Raw genomic sequence first — 16,264 nt, forward strand, 5'->3', positions numbered from 1 at the left:
AGCAGTAGCAGCAGTAGTAGTGGTAGTAGTAGCAGCAGCAGTGGTAGTGTTGTCGTCGTCGTAGTAGTAGTAGTAGCAGCAGCAGTAACAGTAACAGTAGCAGAAGCAGCAGTAGTAGTGGTAGTAGTAGCAGCAGCTGTAGCAGCAGTAGTAGTGTTGTCGTCGTCGTCGTAGTAGTGGTAGTAGTAGTAGTAGTAGTAGTACGCATAATTTCATCGGATTCCGTCTATCAACTTATGTGCCTATGCCTTCGCCTACCAGCAATAGGCCCACCACCAGCCAAAAACAAAAACATCCATATGCATTAGCCATAGTTTACGCTGTTTTGCACTTATGTTTATGAGCATTCAATTGCTAACGCTCATGTATATCTTATTTTGTGATGCGTCACGTGTGCAGTCTGAAGATGATGTAGGTGGAGAATGCCTTAAACATGCCAATAAACACGCGTAGTTACTGTCAATAGTTTCTACTGTTAATCTGATAATCTAAAAGATACATAATGCATTACTTAAAATGCACTGAATAATCAATAATGCTAGCCCACGTTTCTGCATATTATATGAACAGTGAGTCGTGGGTGTCATCGATTTGTTTATAAATGTAATATGAACCATACTAACAGAGTAATCATGCACAACAATAGCCTTTTGCAGTCATGTAATAACCTTGCTTCTGTTTTCTGAAGTTGTCTGTAATTTTTTCACATCTGAGTTGGACCAGGCACTACTCTTGGCGTCTGGCGTCTGTCACAAGGACTCAGAAATACAATAAAAATTGCTATAAAAAAGTTCCGTCAGGCCATTATAGACTAGTGCCAGCCTCTATTTCCTTAGACTTAAATCATTCAACATCATCACAATAGATAAAGAGTTCATTACCATATCCGCAGACGACATTCTGCAGACGACACTCGGTCCTGTTGTGATGGATTTATTGAGGGAATAGTGAATTTTCCTTGGGAAGGGATATGTTTTACTTTACACGCTGACACTATTTGACTCAAAAGACGTGGCCAAAGTCTACTCATCCGTCGGGTTTCCCGTTCAAGGTGAATAATGTCTGAAGGCTACGTGGAATGAAACTTCACACTGACATCGTGATTTCTGGAAAAGCCATTCTCTGAAATATGACATTGATATACATGCCCGTAATTTTAGTGTGTCTCTCTTTCTGACTTCTTACATTCGTAGAGTATAGGGTAAGTACAATTGAACACACGCTCTCCCGCTGGGCCTGCCGTTTTCAACGCAATTAATTAGTCCCGGGCAGCAACCAAGTCCTCTTATTGCCCACGCACACTCTCACTGGAAATATGTGTATAGATCTTAAACACGTTTAGCAAATAGGAAGGAGCTATTACCTGAACACAGTTATTCAAGGTAAATAAAAGCAAGTACGTACGTACGTGTGTGCGTGCGTGCGTGAGAGAGAGAGTGAGCGAGTAAATGAGTGAGTGAGTATGGTTTTACGCCGCTTTTAGCAATATTCCAGCAAGGTCTTAAAGGAATTTGTTATCCACAAAGTTTGTTTTAGGTGTTTGCAACTTGTATGAAACCCACGGTTACGGTTAGGTGCAGAGAAGCCTAGACCCAACCTGCGGTTTCTGGCGTGCCCAAGGGATGTAACTCTGCATGTCTCATTACGGCGCCTAGACTGTATCTTCATAGGGAATTGGATGGTCAGGTCATGTGTATTGGCCGATTGTGCCTCATCGAATCCCGATGATGAGGATCGTTGATCACTGGTTTGCAGATCCACGATCATTCATGAACGTTTACCAGTTGGGTGAATCCCAGGAGTACGGGCATGTTACTGACAGAAAACAGCATTGTATGAATTTGGGATTCGAACCCGCGATCATAAGATTCTGTTACGCATGACTGAGGTAAATCATGAACATAAAATCAGATTGGTATTATTGCTGACACGGCATTATGGTGTAAACGTATCTCTGTCAATGGATACATTGAGCAATATGGACTCAATATTTAACAAACCGCTGATTCAGTTAGCTGTGACGGCAACCATATTGATTTTCTAATAAAATCGTAATGCAAAAGAGATTTCTTTGTTATCTGATCAGTTCTTCCACAGACAAAAGAAGTTCCCGCCACCATTCCATCACCATCCGACCGCCCCGTCACAATATAGATCCAATCACCATCCGACCACCCCGTCACAATATAGATCCCATCACCATCCGACCACCCCGTCACAATACAGATCCCATCACCCTCCGACCACCCCGTCACAATATAGATCCCATCTCCATCCGACCACCCCGTCACAATATAGATCCCATCACCCTCCGACCACCCCGTCACAATATAGATCCCATCTCCATCCGACCACCCCGTCACAATATAAATCCCATCTCCATCCGACCACCCCGTCACAATATAGATCCCATCTCCATCCGACCACCCCGTCACAATATAGATCCCATCACCATCCGACCACCCCGTCACAATATAGATCCCATCACCCTCCGACCACCCCGTCACAATATAGATCCCATCACCATCCGACCACCCCGTCACAATATAGATCCCCATCACCCTCCGACCACCCCGTCACAATATAGATCCCATCACCATCCGACCACCCCGTCACAATATAGATCCCATCACCATCCGACCACCCCGTCACAATATAAATCCCCATTACCCTCCGACCACCCCGTCACAATATAGATCCCATCTCCATCAGACCACCCCGTCACAACATAGATCCCATCACCATCCGACCACCCCGTCACAATATAGATCCCATCACCATCCGACCACCCCGTCACAATATAGATCCCATCACCATCCGACCACCCCGTCACAATATAGATCCCATCACCCTCCGACCACCCCGTCACAATATAGATCCCATCACCATCCGACCACCCCGTCACAACATAGATCCCATCACCATCCGACCACCCCGTCACAATATAGATCCCATCACCATCCGACCACCCCGTCACAATATAGATCCCCATCACCCTCCGACCACCCTGTCACAATATAGATCCCATCACCATCCGACCACCCTGTCACAATATAGATCCCATCACCATCCGACCACCCCGTCACAATATAGATCCCCATCACCCTCCGACCACCCTTCTGTCACAATATAGATCCCATCACCATCCGACCACCCTGTCACAATATAGATCCCATCACCATCCGACCACCCTGTCACAATATAGATCCTATCACCATCCGACCACCCCGTCACAATATAGATCCCATCTCCATCCGACCACCCGTCACAATATAGATCCCATCACCATCCGACCACCCTGTCACAATATAGATCCCATCACCCTCCGACCACCCTGTCACAATATAGATCCCATCACCATCCGACCACCCTGTCACAATATAGATCCCATCACCATCCGACCACCCTGTCACAATATAGATCCCATCACCCTCCGACCACCCCGTCACAATATAGATCCCATCACCATCCGACCACCCTGTCACAATATAGATCCCATCACCATCCGACCACCCTGTCACAATATAGATCCCATCACCATCCGACCACCCCTGTCACAATATAGATCCCCATCACCCTCCGACCACCCTGTCACAATATAGATCCCATCACCATCCGACCACCCTTCTGTCACAATATAGATCCCATCACCATCCGACCACCTCTGTCACAATATACAGATCCCCATCACCCTCCGACCACCCTGTCACAATATAGATCCCATCACCATCCGACCACCCCGTCACAATATAGATCCCATCACCATCCGACCACCCTGTCACAATATAGATCCCATCACCATCCGACCACCCCTGTCACAATATAGATCCCATCACCATCCGACCACCCCTGTCACAATATAGATCCCATCACCATCCGACCACCCTGTCACAATATAGATCCCATCACCCTCCGACCACCCCTGTCACAATATAGATCCCATCACCATCCGACCACCCTGTCACAATATAGATCCCATCACCATCCGACCACCCTGTCACAACATAGATCCCATCACCATCCGACCCTGTCACAATATAGATCCCATCACCATCCGACCACCCTGTCACAACATAGATCCCATCACCATCCGACCACCCCGTCACAATATAGATCCCATCACCCTCCGACCACCCCCTGTCACAACATAGATCCCCATCACCCTCCGACCACCCCCGTCACAACATAGATCCCATCTCCATCCGACCATCCCGTCACAACATAGATCCCATCTCCATCCGACCACCCCGTCACAATATAGATCCCATCACCCTCCGACCACCCTTCGTTACAATACAGATCCATCACCATCCGACCACCCTGTCACAAGATAGATCCCATCACCATCCGACCCCATCCCTGTCACAATATAGATCCCATTACCATCCGACCACCCTACACAATATAGATCCATCACCCTCCGACCACCCCGTCACAATATAGATCCCATCACCATCCGACCACCCCGTCACAATATAAATCCCATTATCATCCGACCACCCCGTCACAATATAGATCCCATCATCCTCCGACCACCCCGTCACAATATAGATCCCATCACCATCCGACCACCCTGTCACAATATAGATCCCTGGTCACCATCCATGGCGTTTTTCCATCCATACAGCCATCACAATCCATCACCATGCCGATATCCATGCACATAAACTTTCCCCAGCCCATCCACATTCACATGTCCATACCCTCCATCACCATCACCACATCAAACCACACCACACCACACCACACCACACCACACCACAACACAACACACCATCACCACACCACACCATCACCACACCACACCACACCACACCACAGCACACCATCACCACACAACACCATCACCATCACCACACCAAACCACACCACAACACACCATCACCACACCAAACCACAACACAACACAACACACCATCCCCACACCACACCATCACCACACAAGACAACACCACACCATCACCACACAAGACAACACAACACCACCCAACATCATCACCACACCATCACCACACCACAACACAACACAACACACCATCATCACACCACACCACACCACAGCACACCATCACCACACCATAACCACACCACACCACAACACAACACAACACACCATCATCACACCACACCACAACAGCACACCACACCACACCATCACCAACATCGACATCCTCACCACCTTCCCTATCACCATGCTCATCCCCATCGCACTCCTCGTGCCTATCTATATGATGTTCCCCTTCACCATCACCCTGCCAAACCCACTGCCAATGGTCACCACATCCCATTTACCGACGTTATATTATTTACACCAAACCAGGAATAACTGACGACACACGCAACCAGGGTCTGTGTCTCCGTTTCACAGATTAATTGATAATGCCGGTCTGACCGGAGAGCGGAAGGTCAACGGACGAGTCATGCTAAAAGCTGAGTGGGCAAGGCCTATAAAATGACATTAATCTGGAATAGCACGCGCAGTGAAACACTCACGTGCATGCCCGTCGGTATAGACAGTCAAACAGTGTCGAACTATGATGGGTGGAAGTAAGAGCTGCGTCACTGCATATCCCTTATTAATCATCCGTTTACGGTTGTGACGCACCTCAGATAACACGACTGACTGACTGAGTTTGGTTTTACGCCGCTTTTAGCAATATTCCAGCAATATCACGGCGGGGGACACCAGAAATGGGCTTCACTCATTGTACCCATGTGGGGATTCGAACCCGGGTCTTCGGCGTGACGAGCCAACGCTTTAACCACTAGACTACCCCACCGCCCCTTCAGATAACACGAAGTATTTAAGGAGGTCTCTTCAACTTCCACACAGCAGTGTTTCCTTGCATACCGCTTTATTTGCTATGGGTCACTTTTTGATAATAGTAAAAAATAGTGATATCCAAAATTATCATCAAACAATCAAAGTTTGAAAAAACGCAGTTTCATTATGTACCGACAGAAGATACAGTTCTTGACAACCTGAGTTTTGGGAGTCCAGTGACAGAATCATTGCACAACGTTATGATAGTACCACAGTATTTGCTACTAGGGATTCGAACACGCACGCACACACACACATTCACAACTCGAGTCACACACATTATGTACGTTTTGTTTCTGTTTAAACGCCGCACTCGGCAATATATAGCGGTGGTCTGTAAATAATCGAGTCTAGACCAGACAATCCAGTGATCAACAGCATGAACATCGATCTGGGAACCGAGGACATGTGTCAACCAAGTCAGCGAGCTTGACCACTCGATCCCGTTAGTCGATACTTGTGGCCATCATGTAGTACTTGTCTTCCTCCTCGCTGAGACAAAATGAACTCTGCCCTCAGCAGGTTAGCCATTGTGACTATCAGTGCTTGGCGAACACTCCATGTTATAGGGTTAAGTTGGTTTAAGGTCTATTAGTGGCAGGGAACTGAGTATATTACAGTGAGAACTTAACTATATCTCATCATTGCTTTTACAATTTATCTTATGCCTTAATCCCTTTCATGTTATTATAACCCAGCTGTAACTTCTGAGTGGATGCACTAATCATCTCCACTCAACTACATACCCTTATAACAACAGTCGATCAAGATTAGTATGGCCCTGACCACTGAGTCAGGCTCATTATAAAAGTATGGGGGTGCATTTTCTAATCCCAATTTGCCTACATTGTTTTTGTATGCGATATGAGTTGAAGGCGAATTGAAATGTAGGCGAATAGAGACTAAACCGGAGCTGTCACCACACTCAGAAACCACCTGCGGAACGAAGTGGTGTGTTCATGGAACTACTCTGACAATGCGAGATCTCAAATCCTGCGTGCCTTGAGGCTGCAGTTGTAAAGACATTGCACGGATCGATAGAGTGAGTGAGTATGATTTTATACCGCTTTTAGAAGTATTCTAACTATATCACTACGGGGGACACCAGAAATGGGCATCACACTCTGTATCCTCTTTCCTCAATAGGCTACCCCGGATCGACAGAGCGGTGTAAATACATGGATGGACAGAGAGAAGTAAATAGACAGTTAATAAAATACGTAAGCGTATGGATAACAAATGAAGCGCACAGACACACGGGCAGACTGCAATTTTGGTAAACAAATCTAAAGAGCTGGATATTTTTAGAAGAGTGATTTATTACAGGCAAACTGATAACGAAGCACATACAGATGGAAACACATACTACTGTGTGAATCACTGACTTGGCCACCGGGTGCAATTATGTAGAGTTAGCAGTGCTCGTTAACGGGTGTGAATTTGAGAAAAAAGACTACTGATATAACAGTGAGGCCCGCGGCAGCCATCGTCGTAATATATAACCGACGCTGGGACCTGAAGATGACATAGCAGTGATCTGATGACATTTGGATAAACTCTATCGGCGCCTTGAGGCTGCAGTTATTGAATCAATGTAAATGTACACTTGTCTTTATAACCTGATTGTGCCGTGGTGGTATCAGCTATATTGCCAAATCGTGACCAGGAAGATGTGACAGGGGTCGTATCAAAGAGTTGCCGATTACATTTATGTAAGCGCGGACTACCCAATTATATGTTTAAAGATAGTCATCGAGTCATATTTATGGGCTGGAAGACCTACTGTAACACATGACCTAGATACGACGTACTGGTAATGCCTTCTTCACCGTTTATCGTTGTAACTTCTTGCACGCATCTCGTAAATAAGAAACTAGATCCGAATTAACATTGTAGTTACCTGTGTACTTTATTTAGTTTTCCGGGATCGGGTGGTCAGGCTCGCTTACTGGGTTGACACATGTCATCGTATCCCAACTGCGTAGATCGATGCTCATGCTGTTGATCACTGGATTGTCTGGTCCAGACTAGAGTATTTACAGACCGCCGCCATATAGCTGGAATATTACTGCGGCGTAAAACTAAACTCACTCACTCAATCACTGTTTAGTTTTCAAGTGCTACATGGAATGAATGATGATTTACAGCTACCAGGGTCTAACATTTTAAATATAAAACTTACATATTAGTTTCTCTAAGTGTTTAACAGAATATGTTTTATCATTTGTATTTTCATCATCGCATGTGGTTTCCGGGTGACATACGTTCTCACACGTCAATATGATTATCTTTAGAGACAAGTAAATTGAGGATTGGCCGGACACAATGTATGACTTTGTCTAGCATTGTGTCAAGAACGCGCGGACCAAACAACAGTTTGCAAATGATTTGTTACCAACACCCGTTTTTGCTATATCTAAATGTATTTGGGATTTGTTTGTGTTTTACGTGTCTTTTAATAATGTTATAATAATGTTATAATAATGTTATTCATTTGTACAGCGTTTGCATCCATTGTAGCACTGCTCAAAAGCGCTGTTGTCCATGAGTCTGCATTTATGTTTTGTTGTAGTGGGCACAAAACAAATGAGTCTTTAGTTTTGATTTGAAGACATCAAGTGTCTGACTTATTCTGATCTCTTCTGGCTAATTCTTCCACAGCAATGGTCCAGCAATTGGGAAAGATCTGTCACCATAACTCTTGGTTCTTTTGCGATAGATCATCTGACAGTTGGATATTATATTACCTACGGAATGGGTGTCACAGTTACTGGTGAAAGCACGTTTAGGATGCTCTCGTAAAATCCTTGGTTACTTTGTCAAACGTGAATTATTCCATGGAATAAATGTCCATATTTTAAATGACTTTCTCGTGGTAGGTGAGCTACACGTGTTGCTTTGAGTTACCGCCATTTTGAACAGTATTCCTGTTGTGTGATGACGTGTCAACTTGATGTGGAACGAACACCCGAAGTGGGGCAGATTTCAGGTATTTACCAGAGTGAGTGAGTGAGTTGGGTTTTACGCCGCTTTTAGCAATATTTCAGCAATATCACGGCGGATATGTTTACCAGATGGATGAAGACCGCGAGCACGACGAGGTGCTCACAACTCAAGTTAAGATGGCTCGGTTGAGTATTTTTTAGCAAACTGGAGTTTTTCTTGCTGCAACCGTGACCACTGGGCCACCCGTACCCCACTTCTCGTATTTTATGAGGTGATGCTGTGTAAAGATGTACTGACAGACGTGGTGTATAGTTAATACCATCAGGAGACCAATGGAAGTAAATAACTATTTATAAATACTGTCATACATTGATGCGCATAACAAGGTCATTAAAACCGTCAGAGGAATAGTGGAGGTGAATAACAAGAACATTAAAACCGTCAGAGGAATATTGGAGATGAATAACAAGAACATTAATACCGTCAGAGGAATAGTGGAGATGAATAACAAGAACATTAAAACCGTCAGAGGAATATTGAGACAACATTAATACCGTCAGAGAACATTTGGAATGAATAACAAGAACATTAAAACCGTCAGAGGAATATTGGAGATGAATAACAAGAACATTAATACCGTCAGAGGAATATTGGAGATGAATAACAAGAACATTAATACCGTCAGAGGAATATTGGAGATGAATAACAAGAACATTAATACCGTCAGAGGAATATTGGAGATGAATAACAAGAACATTAATACCGTCAGAGGAATATTGAGATGAATACCGTCACCGTCAAGGAGGAATATTGGAGATGAATAACAAGAACATTAATACCGTCAGAGGAATAATGGAATGAATAACAAGAACATTAAAACCGTCAGAGGAATATTGGAGATGAATAACAAGAACATTAATACCGTCAGAGGAATATTGGAGATGAATAACAAGAACATTAATACCGTCAGAGGAATAATGGAGATGAATAACAAGAACATTAATACCGTCAGAGGAATAATGGAGATGAATAACAAGAACATTAATACCGTCAGAGGAATATTGGAAATGAATGACAAGGTTCTTAATACCGTCAGGAAACCAAAGGAAGTAATTAACTAGTTGTTAATACCGTTAATATACATGATACGTAAAAGAGAGGACGTTCGATGCTGAATCATCGCTCGTTGTGGCTATCTGAGTGGCTAGTTGCATACACGTGGGCTGACTGGCCTATACGGATGTCATATTGTCGTAATGTGTGATGTGACGTGACGTGTGTTACTTGTCACGTCACGACTGACTGTACTTCGAGTTACCATGCAGAGAGATCTTGGTCGTGACAAGAAGTAATTGTTGCACATATATTTCTTTAACACCTGTCACAAGTGTCGATATCAAGCTGTACCGGATTTTAGAGAGGCGCGGCATTGGTAAAAACTTCTTAATGAATCTTAACGATTCCTCCACCTTGATTTACTGCAGTGATACAGTAGGTGGTGACATACACATGATGTTATACGGGGTATATATAGTGATACAGTAGGTGGTAACATACCCATGATGTTATACGGGGTATATATAGTGATACAGTAGGTGGTGACATACACATGATGTTATACGGGGTATATATAGTGATACAGTAGGTGGTGACATACACGTTATACAGGGTATATATAGTGATACAGTAGGTGGTGACATACACATGATGTTATACGGGGTATATATAGTGATACAGTAGGTGGTGACATACACATGATGTTATACAGGGTATATATAGTGATACAGTAGGTGGTGACATACACATGATGTTATACGGGGTATATATAGTGATACAGTAGGTGGTGACATACACATGATGTTATACAGGGTATATATAGTGATACAGTAGGTGGTGACACACACATGATGTTATACGGGGTATATATAGTGATACAGTAGGTGGTGACATACACATGATGTTATACGGGGTATATATAGTGATACAGTAGGTGGTGACATACACATGATGTTATACGGGGTATATATAGTGATACAGTAGGTGGTGACATACACATGATGTTATACAGGGTATATATAGTGATACAGTAGGTGGTGACATACACATGATGTTATACGGGGTATATATAGTGATACAGTAGGTGGTGACACACACATGATGTTATACGGGGTATATATAGTGATACAGTAGGTGGTGACATACATGATGTTATACAGGGTATATATAGTGATACAGTAGGTGGTGACATACCCATGATGATGTTATAGTGATACAGTAGGGGTATATATATATATATGATACAGTAGACAGGTGACATACATGATGTTATACGGGGTATATATAGTGATACAGTAGGTGGTGACATACACATGATGTTATACGGGGTATATATAGTGATACAGGGTGGTGACATACACATGATGTTATACAGGGTATATATAGTGATACAGTAGGTGGTGACATACACATGATGTTATACAGGGTATATATAGTGATACAGTAGGTGGTGACACACACATGATGTTATACAGGGTATATATATGATGATACAGTAGGTGGTGACACACACATGATGTTATACAGGGTATATATAGTGATACAGTAGGTGGTGACACACACATGATGTTATACAGGGTATATATAGTGATACAGTAGGTGGTGACACACACATGATGTTATACAGGGTATATATAGTGATACAGTAGGTGGTGACATACACATATATAGTGATACATGATGATTATACAGGGTATATATAGTGATACAGTAGGTGGTGACATACCCATGATGTTATACAGGGTATATATAGTGATACAGTAGGTGGTGACACACACATGATGTTATACAGGGTATATATATAGTGATACAGTAGGTGGTGACATACACATGATGTTATACAGGGTTATATATATGATACAGTAGGTGGTGACACACACATGATGTTATACAGTAGGTATGACATACACATGTGATGATACAGGGTAGTGATATAGTGGTGACACACACATGATGTTATACAGGGTATATATAGTGATACAGTAGGTGGTGACATACACATGATGTTATACGGGGTATATATAGTGATACAGTAGGTGGTGACACACACATGATGTTATACAGGGTATATATAGTGATACAGTAGGTGGTGACATACACATGATGTTATACAGGGTATATATAGTGATACAGTAGGTGGTGACATACACATGATGTTATATGGCAGTGATACAGTAGGGGTATATATGATGTTATATGTGATACATAGTGAGGTGGTGACATACACATGATGTTATACAGGGTATATATAGTGATACAGTAGGTGGTGACATACACATGATGTTATACAGGGTATATATATGTGATACAGTAGGTGGTGACACACACATGATGTTATACAGGGTATATATAGTGATACAGTAGGTGGTGACATACACATGATGTTATACAGGGGTATATATAGTGATACAGTAGGTGGTGACATACACATGATGTTATACAGGGTATATATAGTGATACAGTAGGTGGTGACATACACATGATGTTATACAGGGTATATATAGTGATACAGTAGGTGGTGACATACACATGATGTTATACACATGGTATATATATAGTGATACAGTAGGTGGTGACATACCCATGATGTTATACAGGGTATATATAGTGATACAGTAGGTGGTGACATACACATGATGTTATACAGGGTATATATAGTGATACAGTAGGTGGTGACATACACATGATGTTATACAGGGTATATATAGTGATACAGTAGGTGGTGACACACACATGATGTTATACAGGGTATATATAGTGTGATACAGTAGGTGGTGACACACACATGATGTTATACAGGGTATATATAGTGATACAGTAGGTGGTGACACACATGACAGGGGTATATACAGTGATGTTATACAGGGTATATATAGTGATACAGTAGGTGGTGACACATGATGTTATACAGGGTATATATAGTGATACAGTAGGTGGTGACACACACATGATGTTATACAGGGTATATATAGTGATACAGTAGGTGGTGACACACACATGATGTTATACGGGGTATATATAGTGATACAGTAGGTGGTGACACACACATGATGTTATACAGGGTATATATAGTGATACAGTAGGTGGTGACACACACATGATGTTATACAGGGTATATATAGTGATACAGTAGGTGGTGACATACACATGATGTTATACAGGGTATATATAGTGATACAGTAGGTGGTGACATACACATGATGTTATACAGGGTATATATAGTGATACAGTAGGTGGTGACATACACATGATGTTATACAGGGTATATATAGTGATACAGTAGGTGGTGACATACACACATGATGTTATACAGGGGTATATATATATGGTGATACAGTAGGTGGTGACATACACATGATGTTATACAGGGTATATATAGTGATACAGTAGGTGGTGACATACACATGATGTTATACAGGGTATATATAGTGATACAGTAGGTGGTGACATACACATGATGTTATACGGGGTATATATAGTGATACAGTAGGTGGTGACATACACATGATGTTATACAGGGTATATATAGTGATACAGTAGGTGGTGACACACACATGATGTTATACAGGTATATATATAGTGATACAGTGGGACACACACATGTGACATACATAGTGATGTTATATGTTATACAGGGTATATATAGTGATACAGTAGGTGGTGACATGATGTTATACGTATATATACATGATGTTATACAGGGTATATATAGTGATACAGTAGGTGGTGACATACACATGATGTTATACAGGGTATATATAGTGATACAGTAGGTGGTGACACACACATGATGTTATACAGGGTATATATAGTGATACAGTAGGTGGTGACATACACATGATGTTATACAGGGTATATATAGTGATACAGTAGGTGGTGACATACACATGATGTTATACAGGGTATATATAGTGATACAGTAGGTGGTGACACACACATGATGTTATACAGGGTATATATAGTGATACAGTAGGTGGTGACACACACATGATGTTATACAGGGTATATATATAGTGATACAGTAGGTGGTGACATACACATGATGTTATACGGGGTATATATAGTGATACAGTAGGTGGTGACACACATACCATGATGTTATACAGGGTATATATAGTGATACAGTAGGTGGTGACATACACATGATGTTATACAGGGTATATATAGTGATACAGTAGGTGGTGACATACACATGATGTTATACAGGGTATATATAGTAGTGATACAGTAGGTGGTGACATACACATGATGTTATACAGGATATATATAGTGATACAGTAGGTGGTGACATACACATGATGTTATACAGGGTATATATAGTGATACAGTAGGTGGTGACATACCCATGATGTTATACGGGGTATATATAGTGATACAGTAGGTGGTGACATACCCATGATGTTATACAGGGTATATATAGTGATACAGTAGGTGGTGACATACACGTTATACAGGGTATATATAGTGATACAGTAGGTGGTGACATACACATGATGTTATACGGTGTATATATAGTGATACAGTAGATGGTGACACACACGTTATACAGGGTATATATAGTGATACAGTAACACAGTATCTACACATTGATTGAGGCACCCATGACATGCTACTGATGCTCTCCGCGCGTTACATAACGCTCAGTGCACTGTGTCAAGTCGGTATTGATTATCATAGATCACCTATAAGGTGATAGAAATAGATCTAGTGTGTAAATACACCAGCCTTTGCCCGTTAGAGACACATGACATATGACGTGCCTTTGTAAACACTGCTCACTGTTTCTTATTACCCGATATCTCTCAACAGAGTCAACACACCACACAGATAACTCGCAACCTACACTCCCGGGGCAAGAACCCACGGGTCTGTTTTGATGCATAACATGGCACCACTGACTGAAATAGATAGTTGGTATTAAGAGTGTTGTGATATACCTTGGTGATGTATTGATATTTTTAAAACATGCCCAACCGAAATGTAATCTGTGTACATAGAAACACTACAGAGATACATCTTGAAACTGCATGTGCATGAGTTCGTGTTTCTTTCACAAATATTGCGGAAAAATGCAAGCTGCACACCTAATATATAATCTGTGCACATTGTGCAAACTGCATCCGCTCTTGAGGCATCATTAAGAAAACAAAGAGAAAGGATCCGGTCCGGTAATGTATACAGTATGTAGTTTTTGATAACATTTAGAATCATTAACAGGCAACGTATAACACGAAACAAGAATTGTGTACATCAGTGACGACTTACCTTTACCAGGTTGCACGACGACTACGGCGGTGATTTGTGTGTACTCCAATCAGAGAGTCAACCAATGTGTTGACGGTAAAAGCTGCTTAGGCTGGGCGGGGGATATGAGGGAACAGTTAATATCCTGTCCTCGCCATTCACAGTCCAAGCTGGGATAATTCCTTCAACGTATTATTTGACATAAATTAATCATTTCCTGCACAGTCACTTTGATTAAACACTCGAATAATACGGATTACAACGCTGGAATATCGACAAGCATCACGTGACTCCTTCACCTTTGACCGAGCGTGACTTCAATTGTAAAACATGCGCTATTAAAAGCAACATGGTGTATATCTATTCGTAACTACCAGCACCAATATATGTTGCCTGCCTCGATATAACAACACTCACGGCTAATATACCCGCAAGTGCATTATTTGAAATAAATAAATGTTAGTTATTAACCTAACCATATTGTTCAATAACATCCATTGCTTTCATCGATGTCTTGTATAACTCGAATTCTATATCCGTGCGATATAGCGAAAGATTTCTTCAAAGTTACAACTTATGGCAAAATGTATACACGCTTAAGTTATTCACGTCAACAAATGATGTGTATACAATAGAGAGCGGTTTGGTTGCCATGAAGTACAATGTAGATGGTACTTGAGCACACATTACACCCTGTTAGGGAGGAGATATTATTTTGGTCTGTTACTTCCTTCTTTATAACTTCCTATTTCAGTGTAGTGGTTATTTCACAAGGAAGTCCGATTTAGACAATATTAGAGCTATGTTTTTCGATTTGTCTCCCAGTCACGATGAAAATGGCGGGGACGACGTAGTCAACCAGGGGTCCGATCCAAACGTTCGTAGCACTATGCCATTCGTAAGCCTATGATAAAGTATAGCGTTACGACAGGTCGTAACGTTACGAACGCTTTGTGGATCGGGACCCAGCTGTTCACTCACGAATCACTGCAAAGGTTATCACACCACGTTTGTGAGTGAGTTTAGTTTTACGCCGCACTCAGCAATATTCCAGCTATATGGCGGCGGTCTGTAAATAATCGAGTCTGGACCAGACAATCCAGTGATCAACACCCACGTTTGTATTAGCAAATAAAAAGTACATAAGGGAAGAAAAATCCTTGCTTCCTGAATCGATCTTTTCGTCGGAGGGTA

At 42.1% G+C, this 16,264-nt stretch overlaps 1 protein-coding gene across 1 annotated transcript in view; it reads right to left on the reverse strand.

Annotated features, from left to right (window-relative positions):
- LOC124282742 (diacylglycerol kinase zeta-like) overlaps positions 1 to 15,362 on the reverse strand; it is a 388,746-nt gene extending 373,384 nt beyond the window's left edge. The window contains exon 1 of the mRNA XM_046718812.1: positions 15,092 to 15,362. The gene's annotated coding sequence lies outside the window, so the exon portion shown is untranslated. The remainder of the gene's footprint in view (positions 1 to 15,091) is intronic.
- Between the last annotated feature and the right edge of the window lie 902 nt (positions 15,363 to 16,264).

Source organism: Haliotis rubra, unplaced genomic scaffold (assembly GCF_003918875.1).
Source record: "Haliotis rubra isolate DU_JTF1 unplaced genomic scaffold, ASM391887v1 Scf109, whole genome shotgun sequence".
NCBI lineage: Eukaryota > Metazoa > Mollusca > Gastropoda > Lepetellida > Haliotidae > Haliotis > Haliotis rubra.